We start from the raw sequence: 21,098 nt of genomic DNA, 5'->3' as shown, positions 1-21,098 counted from the left end.
AAGGCAACTTCCAAACTGATTTAAACACAGTCAAACAGCATAAAACAGTAGCTACACTCCTGCTTTGGTGGACTCTAATGTACAAAAAATAAAACCAACAAGTCTTCACTCTACACTAGCCTGTGTTCGACGCAACATCTCATGACCTTAATAAATGGTGCACGATTCCACATTCAGGAGAAGCCTCTTTGAACGTGGCAGGAAAGATTAAATCAGTAATTTTAAAATATCATTTTTTTGTACAACTAAAATGGACAATTTTCGCCAAATGTATAAAAAAAGTCTTCAACATAGGAAAAGGAAGTACGTTCTAAATCACATACCTTCGTGGCAAATTCTATATAGACTAGCCCGGCAGGTAAGTATCCACCCACATGAAGGAACACCTCAGAAGTAGGAGAGTTATAAAAGGACCACCAGCTTAAAGAAGGCCACAGTTTGACTGTTGTTCATCGGCGATGAAGGGCGAAATTTTCACGAGAGTATCGCAATCTGGATATATGAAGGGCCATTAAAGCGAAATAGAAAGAAGACAAGGATTTCTGGTCAGATGATTATAGAGTGATATCAACATCAGCAGAAAATGGTACAACGGGATTCGTTATGAACAGGGAGGAACGGTAGAGTATGTGTTACTGTGAACTGTTCAGTGATAGGATTGTTCTTATCAGAATCGACAGCAAACCAACAGCGACAATGATAGTTCAGTTACACATTCGGACGTCGCACGCTGAAGATGAGTAGATAGAGAAAGTATATAAGGATATCGAAAGGGTAATACTGCACTTCAAGGCAGATGAAAATTGTCATGGGAGACTGAAATGCAGATGTAGGGGGAAGAAGTAGAGAAAAAGGTTACAGGAAAATATGGGCTTGGGACAAGGAATGAGAGAGCAGAAAGACTAACTGCGTTCTGTAATAAATTAAAAGTAATAGCGAATACTCTGTTCAAGAACCACAAGAGTAGGAAGTATACTAGGAAAAGGCCGGTGATACGAGAAGATTTCAGATTACATCGTGGTCAGACGGAGATGCCGAAATCAGATACTGGATTGTAAAGCACACCCAGGAGCAGATGTAGACTCGGATCACAATATAGTACTGATGAAGAGTAGGCTGAAGCTCAGGAGATTAGTCAGGAAGAACAAATACGTAAAGACGTGGGATACGGAAGTGTTAAGGAATGACGATATACGCTTTAAGTTCTCTAAGGCTATATAAATACAGCTGTAAGAAATACCTCAGTAGGAAGTACAGTTCAAGAGGAATGGACACCGTTATAAAGGGCCATCACAAAAGTTAAAAAGAAAAAACATAGGTACAAGTAACTGCGAAGAAACCGTGGGTAGCAGAAGAAATACAAGTACTTCAGTTGGTCGATGAAAGAAGGAAGTACAAAAATGTTCCGCGAAACTCAGAAATACAGAAATACAAGTATCTGAGGAATAAAATAGACTACATAGAAAGTGCAAGGAAGATAAGAGGAAATGGCTGCGTGAAAAATGTGAAGAAATCTAAAAAGATAAGGTTGTCGGACGGATAGACTCAGCATACAGGAAAGTCAAAACAACCTTCAGTGACATCAAAAGGAAGGGTGGTAATATAAGGGTGCAATGGGAATTCCACTGTTAAATGCAGAGGAGAGAGCGGATAGGTGGAAAGAATACATTGAAAACTTCTATGAGCGGCAAGATTTGTCTGGTGTGATAGAAGAAGAAACAGGAGTCGATTTAGAAGACATAGGGAATCCAGTATTAGAATCAAATTTAAAAGAGCTTTAGAGGACTTAAGATCAAATAAGGCAGAAGGGTTAGGTAACGCTCCATCAGAATTTCTAAAAGCATTGGGGGAAGTGGTAACAAAACGACTATTCACGCTGGTGCATAGAATGTATGAGGCTGTCGACATACCATTTGACTTTAGGAAAAATATCACCCACGCAATTACGAAGACTGCGAGAGCTGACCTCTGCGAGAGTCAGAGCACAATCAACTTAACAGCTCGTGCATCCAAACTTCTGACAAGAATAATATACAGAAAACTGGAAAAGAAAATTGAGGATGTGTCAGATGACGATGAGTTTGGTTGTAGGAAAGGTAAAGGTACCAGAGAGGCAATTCTGATGTTGCATTTGGTAATGAAGTCAAAATTAAGAAAGGTTCACAGGATTTGAAGAGCTGGAAAAAGCGTTCGACAATGTAAAATAGTGCAAGATGTTCGAAATTCTAATAAAAACAGGGATAAGCTATCAGGAGAGACGGATAATATACAAAATATAAAGGACAGTAGAAATAATAATAGTGGACGACCAAGAACAAAGAGCTCGAATTAAAAGTGTTAAAAGGGGTGTAAGACAGAGATGTAGTCTTTCGCCCGTAGTATTCTATCTGTACATCGAAGAAGCAATGATGGAAATGGAAAAAGAGATTCAGGAGTGGAATTAAAATTCAAGGTGAAAGGATTCGTTGATGACGTTGCTATCCTGAGTGAATATGATGAAGAATGACGTGATCTGGTGAACTAAATGAACAATCAAATGAGTGCTGAATGTGGACTGAGAGTAAATCAAAGAATGACGAAAGCAATGAGAAGTAGCAGAAATGAGAACAGTGAGATACTTGACATTACAACTGGAGATCGCGAAATAGACTAACGTAAGGAAGCGTTGATGGTCACGAAGTAGATGGATTTAAGGTATTCTACTACCTATACAGTAAAATAACCTATGACCGACGAAGCAAGGAGGACATCAAAAGCAGATTAGCAGTGGCAAAAAGGGCATTCCTGGCCGAGATAAAACTACTAGTATCAAACAAAGGGCTTAATTTGAGAAAGAAATTTCTGAGAATGTATGTCTGGAGTATAGCATTGTATGGTAGTGAACCATGGACTGTGGTAAGATCTGAACAGGAGAGAATCGAAGCATTTGAGATGTGGTGCTACAGACGGATATTGAAAATTAGGTGGAATGATAAAGTAGGGAATGGGGAGGATCTGCGCAGAATCGGAGAGGAAAGGAATATGTGGAAAACACCGACAAAGGGAAGGGACGGGACGATAGGACATCTGTTGAGACATGAAGGAATGACTTTCATGGTACTAGAGGGAGCTGTAGAGGGCAAACACTGTAAAGGAAGACAGAGGTAGGAATACATCCAGCAAACAATTGAGGACGTACGTTGCTAGTTCTACCCTGAGATGAGGAGGTTGTACAAGAGAGGAATTCGTGGCGGGCTGCTTCAAACCAGTCAGAAGACTGATAACCACACTCAGTGGTGACAGGTCACCTTTTCAGATAAATCACTTTTTGTGCTCGAAAACGTCTTAAAGCAGTCACTCTGAAGCAATCGTCGGAAGGTCCATGCCAGAGGAGAGAGCGTTATGGTCTGTTGAGTGAATCCATTGCATTCCCTGCGTGATTTCGTCGTTCTGAAATTTACAGTGGATTAACACAGCTACACAAATATCCTTGTGGACAGAGTCCATGCAGTTTGTTCTTCCTCAGCATGATGACATCTACCATCAGGACGTGTCACATATCTCGTAGTGAAAATGCATCGTTAGAAGAGCACCAGTATGAGTTTACCATAGTCCCGTGGCCACCAAGCTCTCCAAATTTAATTCGAGTGAGAATCTGTGGGGTCACCTCCATCAGACTGTTTGCGTCATGGAACCCCAACCGAGAAGCCTAGCGCAGCTTGCCTCGACACGGGAGTTGACATGCCTCCACAACCCTGTCGACACCTTCCGGAACCTCACTGACTCTCTTTCTGCATGCCTTGCAGCGATCCGGTCTCCAAAAGGTGGTTATTCAGGCTTCTGCAGGTGGTCACATTAATGCCTCTGGGAGGTGTATCTCAAAAACTATGGGAGTTACATGTCCACCGTAAATAAATATTATCACATTAATCAGTTTTAATTAATCACTGTCGAACGCTGCATTGTATCTTAATAATCACGCTGTCGGATGGGAACCTAGCGTTACAGGTACCATTCCTGAACGTCCCACTCTTATAACTATTTTACTTATTGAGTTATGTTGTTTCTTGAGCTATCACTTTTTATTTTGCAAATGTGTCAGATCATTCTGTCCGCTACTGTCAGAATGTAAATGAATGCAGCAAAGCCAGGGTCGTATCGCACTGTGCATTACAATTTTGCATTTGTTAAGGCAGATGATTAATAACTATTCTATTTAAGGATTAGTCAGTTAGGCATGCTTTAAAAACAATAGAGTGAACGTGAGACTGTGCTTCCATAGAGCAGGCCAAGATAACTTACGTCACATAACGTAAATTTATTGTCATGGTTATATATTATAAGTCCAACAGCGCTAGCTTGTCGAAAAATTATTTATGTGCAAACTTTCGTAAATAGAATATGTAGTATCTGGTACGGATAGAATCGAAAGATAATGAATTATTACTTAAAATATCTCTCCAATTGTTCATTTTTTAATAATTAAATGGTCCATTTACTAGATTTTAAGTAAAACAGCGCAGTTACTTGGGGGAAATTTACCTATCCATCGGTGCGAGTAGTTTGGCAGTCAAGCGTTGTCATTAGTTCCAGAGAGTTAGGAAGGCTTCGTGAAGAAGTTGGAAAGACACACTGTGATGAAACTCTGCGGTGATTGGGCTGACGGTTCTGGACCTTTGTTCATACAAATCTTTCGAGTGACGTGGGACTTAGTCTCAGGATTCTGTTTTATGGAACAGTGATGTTTAGTTGTTATGGGGATTCTGCGGATTCTGTTTTATGGAACAGTGATGTTTAGTTGTTATGGGGATTCTGCTACCACTCACTTCACGAATTAACGCAAGCTTTACTACACTCGAGACTCATTATTAGTTTTTTGCGTATTTAAATGGAAGTCTGTAGGACCACCATTATTTACGGTTCCGACGTTTAGTCTGCTAAAGTTCATTCACCTGAATTCTTTTATTGTCACCTACATTAAATATCCAATGGAATTTAAACCATTTGCTTTTATTATTATTACTCTTAACATATTATAAATTGTATTACTTGATGATTCATATTGCAATACGTTGTTAATTCGACTTCATGATCACAGGTAAACTTGAACACTGCATGAAATCTGCTGCTGGGCACAAAAGCAAACGTGTATGGCTCGACCCTACGACAATAAATGAGCAATATTTATTAACAGAGCGGTACATCACCTAAATACCATGAAATAGGTATGTCGCAAATGAGGGTTGGGTTTTCTCGTATGAGACATGAAGTCAATCCCTTTTTGCAATCGCAAATGAGATTGGACTAGTATCGTTAATGTTAGTGAACGAGTCTCGAATGAAATGCACTGTAGGCAGTTTTGCATTTGGGCCTCCGAGCTGTAAATTTAGCACCAGTTTGATGTTTAAGAGTGTGTAACAAATATTAGGCAATGAAAGTTATACATGGAGGAGAACTTCAAGAGAGAAGTTGGTGGCACAAAGGTGTAACGAGCGTCAGACCTCGGCATTCAGCAGCAGGAACACTGCGGTGCGGGTTTTGTCGGCGGCCACAGCATCGAGGGCGACGGTAGCGACTTCAAGATCTTCATCGTCGGCATCTGCAGCTGCTTCTCGTCAGCAGCATCGTCACCTCCGGCAACAGCAGCGGAAATAAGCAGCCAACATGACTGATAAGTTAAGTACTAACGCCAAAAGTGTAAAATATTTTTAATTTCGCAGGATTACCATCAGAAATGGAGGTTGGCGTGATTGAACGATCACCGAGTTTATGTAGATGCGAAAATGCTAGTGTGGTAGGTAGTCCCAGGTCAGAGCATGAAAATTTAGTTAGGGAAGAGACGATTGCAAAGTTAATGGTAGGAGCATTATAATCTGATACGGGGGAAATAAATTTGAATTACCTACAAATATTGAACTGTAAAATCAAACATAGGGAAGACTGAAACTGAACTAGAAGGTATGAGGGGGGAAGATTATAGAGGATGTATAGATATAAGAAAAGAAACAAGCAACATTTCGGATGAGGTTCGGCTGGACAACAGTAAGGTCGATTCAGTTAAGAAGTCACTGGGAGCAAAGATTAAAAGGGTACGGAACAAGCCGTAAAGATTTGTTTTTAAATTCTGGAGTGAAGCGAAGCATTGCTACCGCATAGTGAATTCTTAAATGCTTCAAGGTACAGGAGCAGGAATATTTCAGTGTGGGAAGTCTTTGTGCGTGAACTGGCCAAACTAATGCACATAAACTGGCCGTTAAGGGTATTAACGGAAATTGCGATGGTCTAAAGGAGGTTGCCAGAATTTATACATTGTGACTCGGTACAGAGTACGACAAATTTGACAAGACGAATTTTTAGATTACATTGAGAAGATAGAACATGCACCGAAACTCAAGCCGTAAAATTTTAATGATCAACGTGTAAACGGAACCTGAATAGGAATCATAATAACCATCAAGAACGCCATCAGAATAGTAATGTCCATTGAAATATTTACAATTATTGTCAGAGGAATAAAATTCATGTTGCGGAATTCGAAATCGCGAAAGGGATCAAATATTTGACCTCAAAACTGAGACAGGAGATACAAAAGCGATCTGCACCTCATCTCACGTCTGTATGTTACGAAATAAACCGACGTGGGAAATGACGTACCGGGAAAGTGTGAGAGGAAAAAGAGTAAAACGGAGACAGGTAGATGCGATCTTGGGGGAACCCGAGTGTATTGTGAATTTAGATGACGTAGAATAGAGTAGAGGCTAATTTTGCTGTATGGGTGGTAATTAAGTGGGAGAAGTTCTGAATGTATCGTCGGATGCTATTGGAGGTATCAGTGGGGAAGATTGTGTTTTATCGCAGATGTAAGTAACATATTATTAAAGTGGAACAGAGACGAAGTTTAAAATGGTGTAGTTTGTGAGGGCATTGCAGCTACTCGGATAGAGAACCAGAAGAAGGTGAAAGTGCATTCATTTCTGTAGAGGGATGTGAACCCATTGTCTTCAGTGAAGACACAAATTCAGTGTACGTATTAGAAAGAGGTCAGGAGAATACAGTGCGGAGTTGTGGGGAACCCTTCATTTTAGGATCTGATGTTAGTCTTGAGTGGTATGTCAAGGAGGAAAGTGATTATTCCGTTAATGACTGGATATCCTACGGAAAGATCTTGAAGTTGTCATCTCAGACGTGGGCTCATAAAAACTGAAAGTAGCAATCTGACTTGAAGAGAGAAGAACTGAAATGAGAGCTAAGAAGGCTTTTTATGTCTTATTTGGTGGAGATGGCAATGTTTAGAGTTGGTCTATAGTTAATATATGTGTATTAAACACAGAAGAAAAGGGAAGGGATGTTGAGAACGGCCTGTTCAGAGAAGAATTTTTAGGGAAGTAAATTAAAAACAGACACTCATAGAAATCGCTGTTTGTGACGAGAAAAAAATGTGCGCTTACCGATTCTGGGAGTAATGCATCTGCCGTCTCGGGAAACTTCGTAAATTCTTTCCGCGTTAAATTATTAGGCGTCTTCCATGTAAAGTAAGTAAAAGTTTGGTGGGATATTAATGATTAATTTATGATGGATTCATTTCTAGTGGGGGTATGGAAGGTTGACGCTATAAATTGAGGGTATTTTGCCAACGTCTTAAGTCAGTTAGCATTGATATTTGGCTTGTGTATGTATCTATACCACTGGGGATGGCGTTCAGAGCCTGACCAATGGAATTTCGTCGTAGCGTATGACTGGAAAATTATACAAGAGTCATATTTCGACGGTTTTTGATCTTCAGTATGGCGGTGGTTGTGAAACGACTCATTTTCGGGCGCAATTCTTTGATCGGGGTAACTTCTGTAGGCGAACATCGACGGTTCAACATAGTTACACTGAAGTGTAAAAGAGTATATGTGTACAGTAACGACATGGTATAAAGTTAAAAGATACAAAAACTAAAGCTGAACGATTAAAGACGCAAATGCTTACAGTTAAGTGCCATGATGCCAGAAACTGAAAACGAAAATATTAATCATTGTCATGTCTGTACTGGTATTTAATTAATATGCCCAGCTTGTATAATTTACTTTTACTTTGTATTTATGGATGTCAGTTTAAGTTTATATCATTTCATATGACGTTCATACTGCTTCATACAACATCAGAAAGTTATTTCACATTTTAGTCTGACAGGATCTTAAGATAAGGTATGTTTGGTTTTAGTATGTCGAAATTGGTGCTACAGAATGTGCCTCTTTGGATAGCTAAATTATCCATATAGTATGAAGCACTCATTAGATTGAGCAAGAGAAGACGCTTCGATATTGCAGGCAAAGAAAATTTATTTCGTATGTTCTGAATGTTTTATTGTGGTTATTTGTTATAAGAGCGAATGCGCTAATTACGTGTAGACTTTTCTAGATAGTTGAGGTGCTGGTCATAAGGACACACCGAAATCACTATAGTAATCCGTTGTAGTTGCCACCCACTTCTTTATTCCATCATAAATCATTATCAAATCACAATGACAATAATTAAGGCGATTGCCTTATAAAGCCAGATCACTTGGAAAAATGACGAACAAATTTCTTTAACTAGAACAAGACCCATAAAAAATTGAAAATTGAATATAACTAGTTAAACTAACTCAAACTAGATTACTTAGATGGAACTAATACCCACACGATTCCTATCAGAACTCTAATTACTTCAAATCAGCTAAAGAATACATTAAGAGCCAGAACACAGATCTTGTAAGATTTGGCTAGCCAACTTTCCTAAATAAAACACTATTTCTAAAAGCTATATTAGAATAAAAATCACTTCCACGACTAAGGAGGTGCTTTAATTTGACCAAACAAATTTTCAAGTTCAAGTTTACTTAACTCAGTTGATTAATCAAGAATGTTAAAATCATTACTACTAGAACATGGCCATACGACAATAGCCTCTAAAATGAGGCCGCTTCAATACTGCGCGCGAATTAGTGATAGACGTGAGACACTAGAGGATTTTAATAAATACAAGAGATCCACGAGTCAGCAAATGAAATAGAAATGTACGCTCTGCAATTGAACTCCAGACACAAACACTCTTCACGGGAAGGATGGAATCACAAGACAGTAACAACATAACCCGAGATGTAAGGGGTGAAGGAGGGGTGGGGGGGGAGGCAGGGCCTTAAATATAACTGCCACCGTGGTACTCTGCTTCCAGTTTGCTCGCGTCGACCGCTGCCAATTATCTGCAACACAAAACACATCTGCGGCGGCATGAAATACACCATCTTGTCTACAGAAGAGGTGATCAATACTTTCAATGAAATCAGCCTCCGTGAGTTACTTGGCGAGTCACTGCCTTTAAAATTTTATTAATCAATTCGCAAAAGGACCACTAAAATAATGTCCTAAGGTTAAAATGCCAAGAATTATCTTGGCACACATTTAAACGTCAAACTACAACAATGAACTACACCGTAGAATGGCAGAAATATCTCTGCATGGCTTGGAACGCCAGACACCGACTTACACACTACTCGTTGCACTTCTAGTTACATATTTAGCCATGCTTCATGTCGGTTTGTTGGGCGTAGCCACACTTCCTTAATTGCCGTCAAATATCAAGTCACGACACCGAGTTGCGTGATAAACAATCAGAACAATTCCAAATATATTTTAGTACACTGTTCAGTTAAGATGCAAGCAACCCACCGAAGCAACTCGACGACTCCAATTCAATCGGCCTGCGTAGCTTGTAACAGACTCTAAGGAAGTTTTTCTTCCAGCCTCTAGGAAAACCAAATCACCATGGGCAATGGATCGGCGTTGCACGATTCAACACGTCGTAGCGGCTGGCCACGGTCCTCCGTCGTGCCGACTCGGCCTCTCCGCGTGCTGCCTACGTACACAGTCCCACGTCACTCCACCTCACAACGCGGATCCCCACACAAGAGTCCCAGCAGAACGCACGCGCTGCACATAAATGTCCGCCGCCAAAGATATAAAGAAGGGCAATCAACATCGAAGTCGACTCAAATATGAAAATGAGAATCGATGGCAACTGGAGCCAGAAATGCACCAGCTCAATAGAATGTAGTACTTTCTATCAACAGAATCGTTTGGTTATGTGTTGTACCTTAAAACAACTGTCTAATTTCTGTATTTGTCAATAATCAAAAGGTGGTCCGTTTATTATATTGTAAGTAAAACTGTGAGGTTACGGTGGGGGAATGTACGTTTTTATTGGAGCGAGCGGTTTGGCGGTCAAGTGTTCTAATGGTTCCGGGCAACCAGTAAAGACGCATGAAGCAGTCAGAGACTATGAAGAGACTCTGTGGCGACTGAGGGGACGATTTGGGAGTAGATAAAGTGGAGTGTGGGCGGAAAGTAGCCGCAAATACTTTAACATTTGCTCGTAAATTTTCTGACTGGTTTGGGACTTACTATGAGAGATTCTGCTTCACAGTCAAGAAATATTTACTTGCTTTGACAATTTTGCTAACAGTACACGTATTTACACAAGGCTTAGTGCGCTCGGTAATCGTTACTAATTTGTTGCATATGTAAATAAAACTTTGTAGGACCTCCATTTTTCGCTGTTTCTGTGTTTTGTCTGAATATATCAGTTCTTTCTGCTTAATTCTTTCGTTGTCGACTGCAACAATTGTTCACTGGGATTCAACACTCTTGCATTTATCAGTATTCTCCTTTAAATGTTTAAAACATTTCGCATTACATGCCAATGCTTGAGTAATTCGACTGCAGGATCTCACGTAAACGGCCATATTGCTCTGAATTTTGCTAATGGGCTTGAAAACATATGTGTACGGCTCGATCGTAATGCAGTAAAAGAGCCACATTTGATAACAGATCCGTACATCGTCCAAGCACCATACAATAGGAACATCGCAATTCGCCCACGACACCCAGTTCCCACTCCGGGCTTCATGGTGTGGGGGAGCCATCAGTTACTCAGTTACGACTTACGGTCGGATTTGGTAGGCCTGGAGGGAAAAGTTTTACGAGAATACACGCCTTTGTTGAAGTCTCTTTGTGTGTGTGTGGGGGGGGGGGGGGGGGGGCGTTACTCTGTATTAATGCGACTCTTTGGGCACCTTTACACATGTATCTTTCATATTCATTTGGTCTGAATTTGCTATCAAGTAGTACTCCCATGATGAACTAAAAACTAAACTCAGTCCGAACAGGCTTCAGAAGGCCCGACTGGACCGACCGACCGCCGCATTATCCTCAGACAATAGGCATCATTGGATTCAGATATAGAGGGGCTGTGGTCAACACAACGCACTTCTGGTCGTTGTCAGTTTAGGAAACCGGAGACCCTACTTGTCACTCACGTAGCTCTTCAGTTTTCCTCATAGGGGCTGAGTGCACCCCGCTGGCCAACAGTGCGCTCGGGAGACCGGATGTTCACCGATCCAAGTACTAGCCAAGCCAGACAGCGTTTAACTTCGGTGATCTGACGGGAGCCGGTCTTATCATTGCGGCAAGGCCGTTGGCTACCACGGTGAATTACCTGTCACATTACTTGTTCACAAAATAACCTTGTCCTTGAGGGTTTGAATTTTTTCGGTAGTGCAGTTAACAACAATGCTATCTGGTAAAGATGTCTATCAGTGGTTTTAATTTGTTGTGCAGAAATCAATATGTAATTTCGGGCTATACTAAACGTGAGGCATTTACTGTAACGGAGGCATTTATTGTAACAGAAAGATATCAAATGGCTGACATAAAAAACAGCTTATGATAGTATGACATAGAGTAAAAAGTTGCTAAGCAGTTTGGGTTCGCTAGTTGACGATAAATCATTCGTTCGTCAAATTAGATGAAATTTTTATGAAGCATGTAACATTTTGACTGCCTTTAAACTTTCTTTAAACTGTGTAACTTGCCTGAAGATGACACTGTATGTGTATTTACTACGGGTGGTGGAACGAATATGAAATTTAAGTTAGTTGGTGATATGACTGTAATAGTAGTTGAGATCTGTAGCGCCAGCCGAGTAGCGGCCAAGGGTGTATCGAGCAAATTAAAGGTGTAAGAAATCGTAAAATAAATTACAGACTGATCTTACTGAAAGCCGAGAAGCGATTTTTCTTTTCTTTTTCAGCCATCTTGGGCCCTGTCCTCATTACCCTGTCGTTTGGGGATCTCTTTGAACTTTATGATTATATAATCTGTTGCAAAGCGCTGTTGCGGCCCTTGATCTTGGCCACAGACAGCAGTGCTGCTCTGTGAACACAAAGCTTTGAGTATTTGCTGTTTTAATACGAAATATGCTTCACGTAGGCATTGTACTGAATATCTAAGTTTTAGAAGAGAAATATCACTTGGTGAAGGTAAAATAATTGTATAACCTGCTGTCGATAATATTTCCCATTTTAAAATGAAACAGAATTAATCACGAAACATTGACATCTCTTAGATCAAGAAGAACACTTAGAAGACAATCATATTCGTACGAAATAGAGTTTGACTGGATTAGATCGTCCATATATTTTGTAACGGTTCTTCCTGCATACGTATATGTCAACAAATATTTCACTCTATGGAATGTCGCCATCTGTGAAACAATCGATCTGACCGTAAATTGAATCAACTCTGCATGGTAATGACATTAGTTCTTTCCATGTTTTTATTACAATCTTTAAAGTATTTCAGTTCAGTATTCTGGTTTCCCAGACGTTCAGTGTAATTTCTCACAACATACGTTCACATAAGTGGGACAGAATATGAGCTATTTGAATATTCACGTCTCCAACTTTTCAAACATTTTTTTAAATCTCGGCACTGAGACACCGGCCACCACAGCCGAGGTTGCTAACGCACGCCTTTGGTGTGGCGGTTTGTTTTCAAACTCAGTGCCGGAAGAAATTTTCACCACCATTGTTTGATTGATAAAGAAAGGATTGGCGATAGCGTATATTTCTTAGTCGTTAGATTTTAAGCCAATATCCTGGACTGAATTCCAAACGTCTCCTCAGTGTCTCGTGTAGTTATTATGAGAGGTTGTGGACAGTCATCCCCCAGAATGACAAATGGTTTTCAGATCTGGAAGATCAACACTTACGGCAGTAAGGCACCTTCTAAACAACATCGACGAAGCGCTACAAAAGAAACAAATGTTCGACATAGTGTTCATAGACTTTACCAAAGCCTTTGACCTACTGGAAAAAGATCTCATAGTCCGAAAACTGGAAAACACAATGGGAGAAGTTAGCGTATGGGCAAGAATAATCAAGTCAATCCTCGAATACAACTCAATCACAATATCAGACAACCTCTCTTTTTCGAACCCCGTTGTGCAATCGAACGGAGTCTTACAGGGTGACCCAATGAGCCCTTTGCTGTACATTCTTGCCACTGAAGAAGTACTCCGAATTGGAGAAAATGAAGAAGATGTATGTGTATATGCATACGCTGACGACATAGCCGTAGGTTCAACAGATAAACACAAGCTGCAGAGAATCATTGAGAAAATAGACAAATGGTACAGTGAACACAAACTACACATAAACATAACAAAGACAGAGATGGTAATTTTCAGAAAAGGAGGCAAAACAAGAATGCGGAAATAAGCATCAGAGGACAAAAAATAAAAATCTCATCAGACTTTAAATACCTAGGAGTGACATTGCAAATGCTTCACAAAATATACAACAGAACGTGCTGCCCAGGCAAAAATAGCAATACAGGACATCAAAAACATCCGCCCACTCAGTCTAGAAACAGCCAAGAACTTATTCAACACAAAAATCTTGCCAATCCTTGCCTATGGGATGGAGGTTATATGGGACCACCTGACAGATAAAATTCTAGAAACACTAGAAAAGGTAAAATCGACTTATCTAAAAAGAACACTAGGTCTCTTAAAGACAACAAGATCTAGACTAGTGTACCTGCTAGCGAGAGAGACATTCCTAATTGAAGACATCAGACTTCGATATATGATGCCACACACCAGGGCTTCCAGAAAGCAACTGAAGATCATGGAGGACAAACGAGAAAAAATATGCCCGGAGTTCTATGGCACCGAAGCAATGTCGAACCGCTCATGGACAGCACCAAACTTCGAACAGCGAAATGTCGTAATTAGAGTTTCTATTCATGGCTTTCATCATCTACATGTGTATGTGAACTGTGTAACGAAGCCTGTGAACGATATCATATAGAACTGTGCAGTGAAAGAGTGAAATCGATAAATGAATATGCAAAAATGTAAAATGTAAATGTAAAATGTTAAGCGAAGTAACTGTAATTGGCTGCAATTTTACTAAATAAAGTATGAGAGGCTGTGACCAGTCGGTTGGGAGCCTTAAGCCAGACAGTCCTCTTGGTGCTATTCGAGAGGGGTAGCCTGTTTGCCGGGACTGAGTTTCACTCTTTCCCTGCTTTCGTTTTCGTACAACACAGACATCACGCGACATTATATACACACCCATTATAATCATCTATACCTAACACAGTGCGTGGAACAGTGTCATTTACATGGAGGAAGGAAAACACCTTAAAGATTAGGCCGCTGAACATCCCGTCGACATCTCCCAGACAACTCAGTCCTCACACTGTAGTGAGACGGTAATATCAAACAAACAAATTGGTAAGGCAAGTTTCTGGTTCCAGTCGTATAAAAGGCAATTCAGTTTTCAGTCATCCGGTTGGCGATGCTTCCGAGAGGTCGTTCTATGAACGAAATTTACGTATTCGCCATTCTTCAGCTTCTTTTGTTCCCTTGTTCGTTAGAGTTTACAAAGTTTTTGAAGTACTGGACTACCTGCCGCAATACGTTCTGTGAGAAGTTTCAAGAGAACTTCACAAGGTATTCACGTGCTGGTCTTTTCTTGTCCGTTTTCTGCAAGAAATCGTTAATCTGCGGAAAGAGCACTTACTTCCACTTCTTTTAATCCACCTCGCCGCTGACTTAATAAGAGCGGCACGGAAAGTGCGAGCATTTGGTCCATTAATACGCCTCCCTTAATTCTTCAGACCTCTATACGTCCAACTTTTCATCGAAACTCGAATGTTCCACTTGACTGGAGAAAAGAACACGTAAAATCTCACGGTCATCAATTGTATGAACTCAGCTGTAGAAAAATTAGAATTTTTCTCTGATTTACGTAACAAAAGGGTTCTTTCTCAAATGAAGTTAATAAGTTTCTTTGTGGATATTCTGTGGAAATAAATTGTACTTATTTTTCTTTGAAAATCGAATTGTTAGTTATTTCACTTATATTAGTAGCGCCATAATGGATTGTTGACGAGCAATACATCATAATGTCTATGGAGTTAACGGTTAATATTTTCTTGATGCCCTTCGACATGGACAGTCGTACCAATATTTTTCGGGATACTTATTTGCTATTCATGAAATTCTCTCTAAGAGCTGACTTAGTTTTTGATGATGCAGCCGCATTACTAATCATGTTACTAGTACTTTGCATAGTAATGGTTCGATAACTGTCAGGAAGCATCGGTAGTTGTAATTGAAGATAAGTTATTCCTGGTGAATAGGAGACTGAAAAGTGAAATTATTATATGCATACAAGTAGAAACCATGAGTTTTTATGATAAAATATATATGAAATTCTTGTATACTAGATAAAACCGGCAGTAGCAAAACAAGTGTTTTAACATGTCTAAAAGAATGTCAGGAAGAATACAGCATCATAAATCATGGCAGCCTGTGGAATGAATGGTAGATATAAAAGTAATAATATAAATAACTGATAGATTTATGAGAGAGAATAATAAATGGAACCCAATGATTAAAGCATAGAAAGTGCTGCAATATGTAATCATACAGTATTTTGTATAAGGTGGAATTGCTAATCAAATTCCCTTTGCAAGCAAGGGGAGTAAGAAAAGACACAACCCTGTTTGTACTCTGAGCAAGTAGCAAAGATAACCAAGAAGCAAAATGGGGGAGAATTTAAAAGTTCAGTAGGAGAAACAAAATCCATAAAGAATTATGAAGATATTTTAATTCCAGTGTAAAGAGAAAAGAGCTTCGAAACGTTGAATGGAATGAACAGTGCCTTGAACTTTAGCAAAATATGAGTAAAGTAATACGGTTGAATTAAACCAAAGGTTCCTGAGAAACTTAGATTAGCACGTGAGACACTGAAAGCACCAGTAGCAGTTGATATTTGCTATTTGGGCAGCAGAATAATGACTATGGTTGCAGTAGAGCGCATACGAAACGCCCATATGCCATACCAAACTTTTGTGTGGAAGAGAAATTCGTTAGCTAATATTATAAATTGCAGTGTCAGGAAATGTTTAGTGAGCCATGGATATCGAAGAAGAAAAGAATAGAAGCTTTTGCAATGTGGTGCTACAGAATATTGCTTAAAATTAGATAGATTTAACGGATGATGAGGAGACACTGAATCGAACTGCGGCACAACTTGTTTAAAATTACACATGCAGAATCATCAGTCTGCTACTGGAGGGAGGTGTGGGGAATTAAAAATTGTAGAGGGAGGCCAAGGCTCGACTACAGCAAGCAGACGTAGCAGTAGGCTGCCGTAGTTACGTGGAGATGAGGAGGTTTGCACAGAGTAGACTAACTTGGAGAGCTGCCTCAAACCAGAGTTCATGCTAAAGCCCAAAATAATAAATTAGATGATGACTTCGAGTCGACGTAATGTAATTCAGAAATAGAACGGTAGGACTCACCGACATCAACGTGATAGATAAATTTATGTAACTTGATACCAGATAAGCCAGAGACGAAACAAAACTATAACACAGGGCGAGCGCCGCATGTAAATTAGCACTGCTCTGATCCAGTGAAAAGCCGCAAGACCAACAGGTAAAACTCTTGAGCTGCCGCTGAAACGGATGTCGCGTTTTGTACTACCAAAGTGCTACTCCTCTTATAATGAGTTTAAGGTAGAAGTGGATTCAAAGCAATAAGTAAACGAACACACCTATCCTGTTTTTCAGTTGTTTGCTGAATGTATTTCTACATCTACATCTACATCCACACTCCGCAAGCCACCTGACGGTGTGTGGCGGAGGGTACCTTGAGTACCTCTATCGGTTCTCCCTTCTATTCCATTCTCGTATTGTTCGTGGAAAGAAGGATTGTCGGTATGCCTCTGTGTGGGCTCTAATCTCTCTGATTTTATCCTCATGGTCTCTTCGCGAGATATACGTAGGAGGGAGCAATATACTGCTTGACTCCTCGGTGAAGGTATGTTCTCGAAACTTCAACACCTGCTGAAAGCACGAAGACGAGATTAGATTGTTGTACGTAGAAAGACATGTAAGCAGACATTCATCCCGTGCTCCATATGCGAAAGCAATTGTTAAGAACTCTAATTTTATATAATACAAGGTGTGCCTTAGCTTCAACTGAGACGCACACAACTGTAAGAACGTGCTGTGTGCTCCAGCTTCTAGTTTGTTCACAAGTTTCGTGTCATATACGTTTGTGTTTCATCTGTGTGTGATTAGTCTTGTTCTGTCTTCTGTTATCCCAGATATTATTTGAGTTCAACGTGATATTTACAATTTTCCCTTCTGTCACTTCGTAGGCACCGAACGCGAAAATTTTTCCCAAAACACATCCTGCACATTGGAGATAAAGAGGACATTACTTATTCCCCTCTTTACTAACACAAAGTGGAATATTATGCTTCTACCTCTGTTTTGGCGTAGCAGTTCACATAGCTCACTTGAGAAATCAGCTTATTTTGTACCTATATTTCAAGTTATTTATTGCGACTCTTTCGGTGAGTTATGGCCGCTCCTTTGAGAATTGGTCAATGGTAACCGAAAGAACTAACGGCGAAGACAAAGGAAGCTTTTGTAAGCGTTGAGTCTTTTGCCTTTCATAGCTCCACACAATACTGTGAAAACGCTCGCAAATGTACTGGGCGTAGCGAGAGGCATCATTTTCCACAGCTGCAAGCTGCCCGGTGCTTGGCGTAGTTAGTCCATCTGCCGTCGCGCTGACAACGGCACAGCGGTCGCCTCTCGCGTCTGCCTCACTCAGCTGTACCTCCTCCTCCCTCTCCCCCCCCCCCCCCACCTTTCCACCAACTCTTCAAGGGAATGCTCCTAATGATTGCCGACGCTTATTACTTTCTCCGCTGGCGCCGGAGCAAATTTCTTACCTCCGTCTGCCTCTCATTGTCTTCGGGAAGTCGCTGTAACCTATTTTTACTTTACTGTCTCACTCCAATGAGCACTGTTTATTTTTTAAAAAAAAGAGATACTACAATAAACATATTTCTTTCTTCACGACCTCACGATTCCTTTAGGTTGTCTAATTTTTCTCCTACAATTCGTTTCCGAGGGATAGTCATATAGTTGTAATTATCACCTCGAAAAAGTCAGGCTGCGACTACCAAATTTTCTTTTAGACCTCCTCTAGATATTAATTCTTCAATATCACTTTTTTTTCTTCCACGGAAGATTTATTAAGACTTTGGTCGCAGAAGTCTGCATTTTACCTGTTCAAGAAACGCTACACCTCGGAACTCATTTTGACAGTGCAGCATGCCCAAAGGAGGCGGGTCCAAAACTTCTCCTCTGTCAGAGCTGCTTGAGAATCTTGGTGTTTTGATAGAACATGTTGTTTAATTTGAAGGTTGATAAAATTTTTAAAAATGTGAAAAACGTGTTTCATTGATTGATAACTGCAATATTAACTAACAACCCAGAAATCGTTATAGCATTTTTAAAAAAATAATTAGTCTCATCAAAATGTAGAACAAAACGCCATATCACAATTAGTTTCTCACGGAACACTTCTTCACTTCCCGTGGAACATCAGTATTTCATAGAGCACAGTTTGTGAAACTCTGCTCTACGGCTAGCGCCACTTGAAACTTGCAAGAGTTAGAACGTGTTGTGTACTCCAGTATATAGCATTGCTGAAGAGTTCCATGTCATGTACATCTGCATTCCTGTTGTGTTTTTTGAGTGTTCGTTAGCTACTAACTCACTGGATTGCTTAGTAAAATGCCTGCCACGTTTTCAAAGAAAGATATCCTTCAATTAGAATTCGAAAAGTCTGCATTTGATGCGTAACGAAATTCACTGGAAGTACACTATTGCGTAGTGGACATGTAGGAATCACAAGTGAAGAAGTTCACGCGGCTTCTTATGTCCTAGTACAAGTACAATATAGCTTTTTCATAAAACTACTGAATCCTGTTTTATTCGATCGATTAGTGTTGAAGTGTGGAGTTGTAGTTGAATTTCGTCATCGCGACGTAAATTGAAGTACTGTTTCTGTTCATGTCTAGAACCTCATAACGGAAACACAAATTTGCTATCTGAAATAACTAGTAACAAAGTATGACGAAGTTAAAAGCGTTAGAAAAGAACAATGGTCCAGTCAACATAAGTTGCAAGATGTTAGTGGTATGTGTTCGGTAGAAATGCACATAAAAGTTAGTACTGCGTCGCATATTGCTACGTAGCAGTTTATGATAAAACTGTCTTGTAACTTGTTTTTATAACGCAATATGCAGTCAGAATAGTTAATTCTTTATGGTTGCATGAAAACTGCAGACAATATTCACTGCTGCCGAAGATTGCACTGCTAATTATTTCTTCTTCTCCTTTCCTTTTAATATAGTGAGGAAAAGCTGTTATTCTTGCAGCCTTGGGGGCTTTCTTTAGCTGTCTTGTGACAGGGAACTTAACTTAGAGGACAATTGGGCCGTAAACATATTTAGTTCTGAAAGCTGTCTCTGGGCAGGTATAGAACAGGGAAATGGTATAACAAGTGATTAGGGGAGGGTGGACTGCGTTCCATATAATCAACTTTATGTGAAATGCAAAAAGAAATCCTTTTTGGCTGTATAAGATCTGAAAGCCAGGTGAAAATAGAGCTTCAGACCGTGGGGATAGCCATTAGATGCTGCCGTTCCACGGAGGAATGTTCGTTTAAATCGTGGTTATATGATCAGCTCACAGAAGCCACGGCTCCATGTGCATGCCTACGTGCAAGGCTTCTCGTTGGACAAGGTCAGAGGTCTCTTCTACATTATATTGCACCAGAGGTCTAGGAGTGTACTCGCTTCGGTGGCACGTGCATTTAAGTCGGAACCATACAGAGAGGGTTAGCATGACCCCTAGGAGAATATGCCACGTAAAATCGAAAAAAGGAAAGTATTGTTAAAGTCTTTGATGACTAGTAGTCAAAACGTCCTGGTACCCACGTTCGAAACTCACCACTGATTAAATTTTGAATACGATCCTTCAGCAATGGTGGCTAAAAACTCCCAGCGTAAGAAGTCACCCTCGTTTTGCCAATAGCCTTGTGAAAGATACTAGATGACAGAGGTTCAGGACATTCTCTTGGGATGGAAAAGTGCCCGTAAAAGGCGGAATAATCAGCAATAATCAACGAATGCAAAAGGCAATAGAAAGCAATGCATCAAAGACACATAATGTGTATCCAAAAGACATGTGCCCTGTACCTGAAATAGTGTCATGATGATCTCTGCGTTAGCAAAAGATTCCGGATTAGCCCCCATTAGAATCTCTGGAAGGTGAGGCAACCACGAGAAAAAGATTGAACAACCAACGAAAGGATAATATTCTATGAATTGGGACGTGGTATATCAAATCTGAAAAGATAAATACTAAGGTTCAATCTAGTTATAGTGGGCGTCAGTTAAGTGTAATGGAGAGAAAACAAGGAGTAGTGGTCAGACTCGCCAGCAGGTGCCGAGTCTCCTGCTCTCTTTGCTGCGTTTGTCAGTACCCAGCACACCGTACTGCTCTTTCTTGGTGACCACAGTTACTTGCAGTCTGCCACGCCGTACTCGTGTCCGCCGCTTTATCCTCAGCTCAGCTCTCGAACTCAGCTCCCTCTGCTCCATCTCTACAACGGCCAGATATCGATTATATAGACCAGATGCTTAGCTTGTTACTCTGAAAAACAGCTGAAAAACTATGGCTCCATCCTGATGTAGCAAAGTCGATACTTCTACACTGCTCGCTTCCAGTCCAGATAACATACCAAAAGGTTCGTTTTAGGTTATGCTGGTGCAATAGCGTCATACCTGGCTGACACCAGCAGGCCTTGCTGCCCAACATTATCATAGCTTCCACTGCCATATTGTTACCATTACTGCCATCACTGTCCGT

General features: G+C 40.3%; 1 non-coding gene across 1 annotated transcript; it reads left to right on the top strand.

The window, feature by feature from the left end:
- Positions 1-20,015: 20,015 nt before the first annotated feature.
- Positions 20,016-20,122, top strand: LOC124796973. The gene has a single exon (XR_007016862.1). It is a non-coding gene; the product is annotated as a U6 spliceosomal RNA (small nuclear RNA).
- The last annotated feature ends 976 nt before the right edge of the window (positions 20,123-21,098 follow it).

The sequence above is a fragment of the Schistocerca piceifrons genome, chromosome 4, assembly GCF_021461385.2.
Source record: "Schistocerca piceifrons isolate TAMUIC-IGC-003096 chromosome 4, iqSchPice1.1, whole genome shotgun sequence".
Taxonomy (NCBI): Eukaryota; Metazoa; Arthropoda; class Insecta; order Orthoptera; family Acrididae; genus Schistocerca; species Schistocerca piceifrons.
This window is presented reverse-complemented; position numbering and strand designations above follow the sequence as displayed.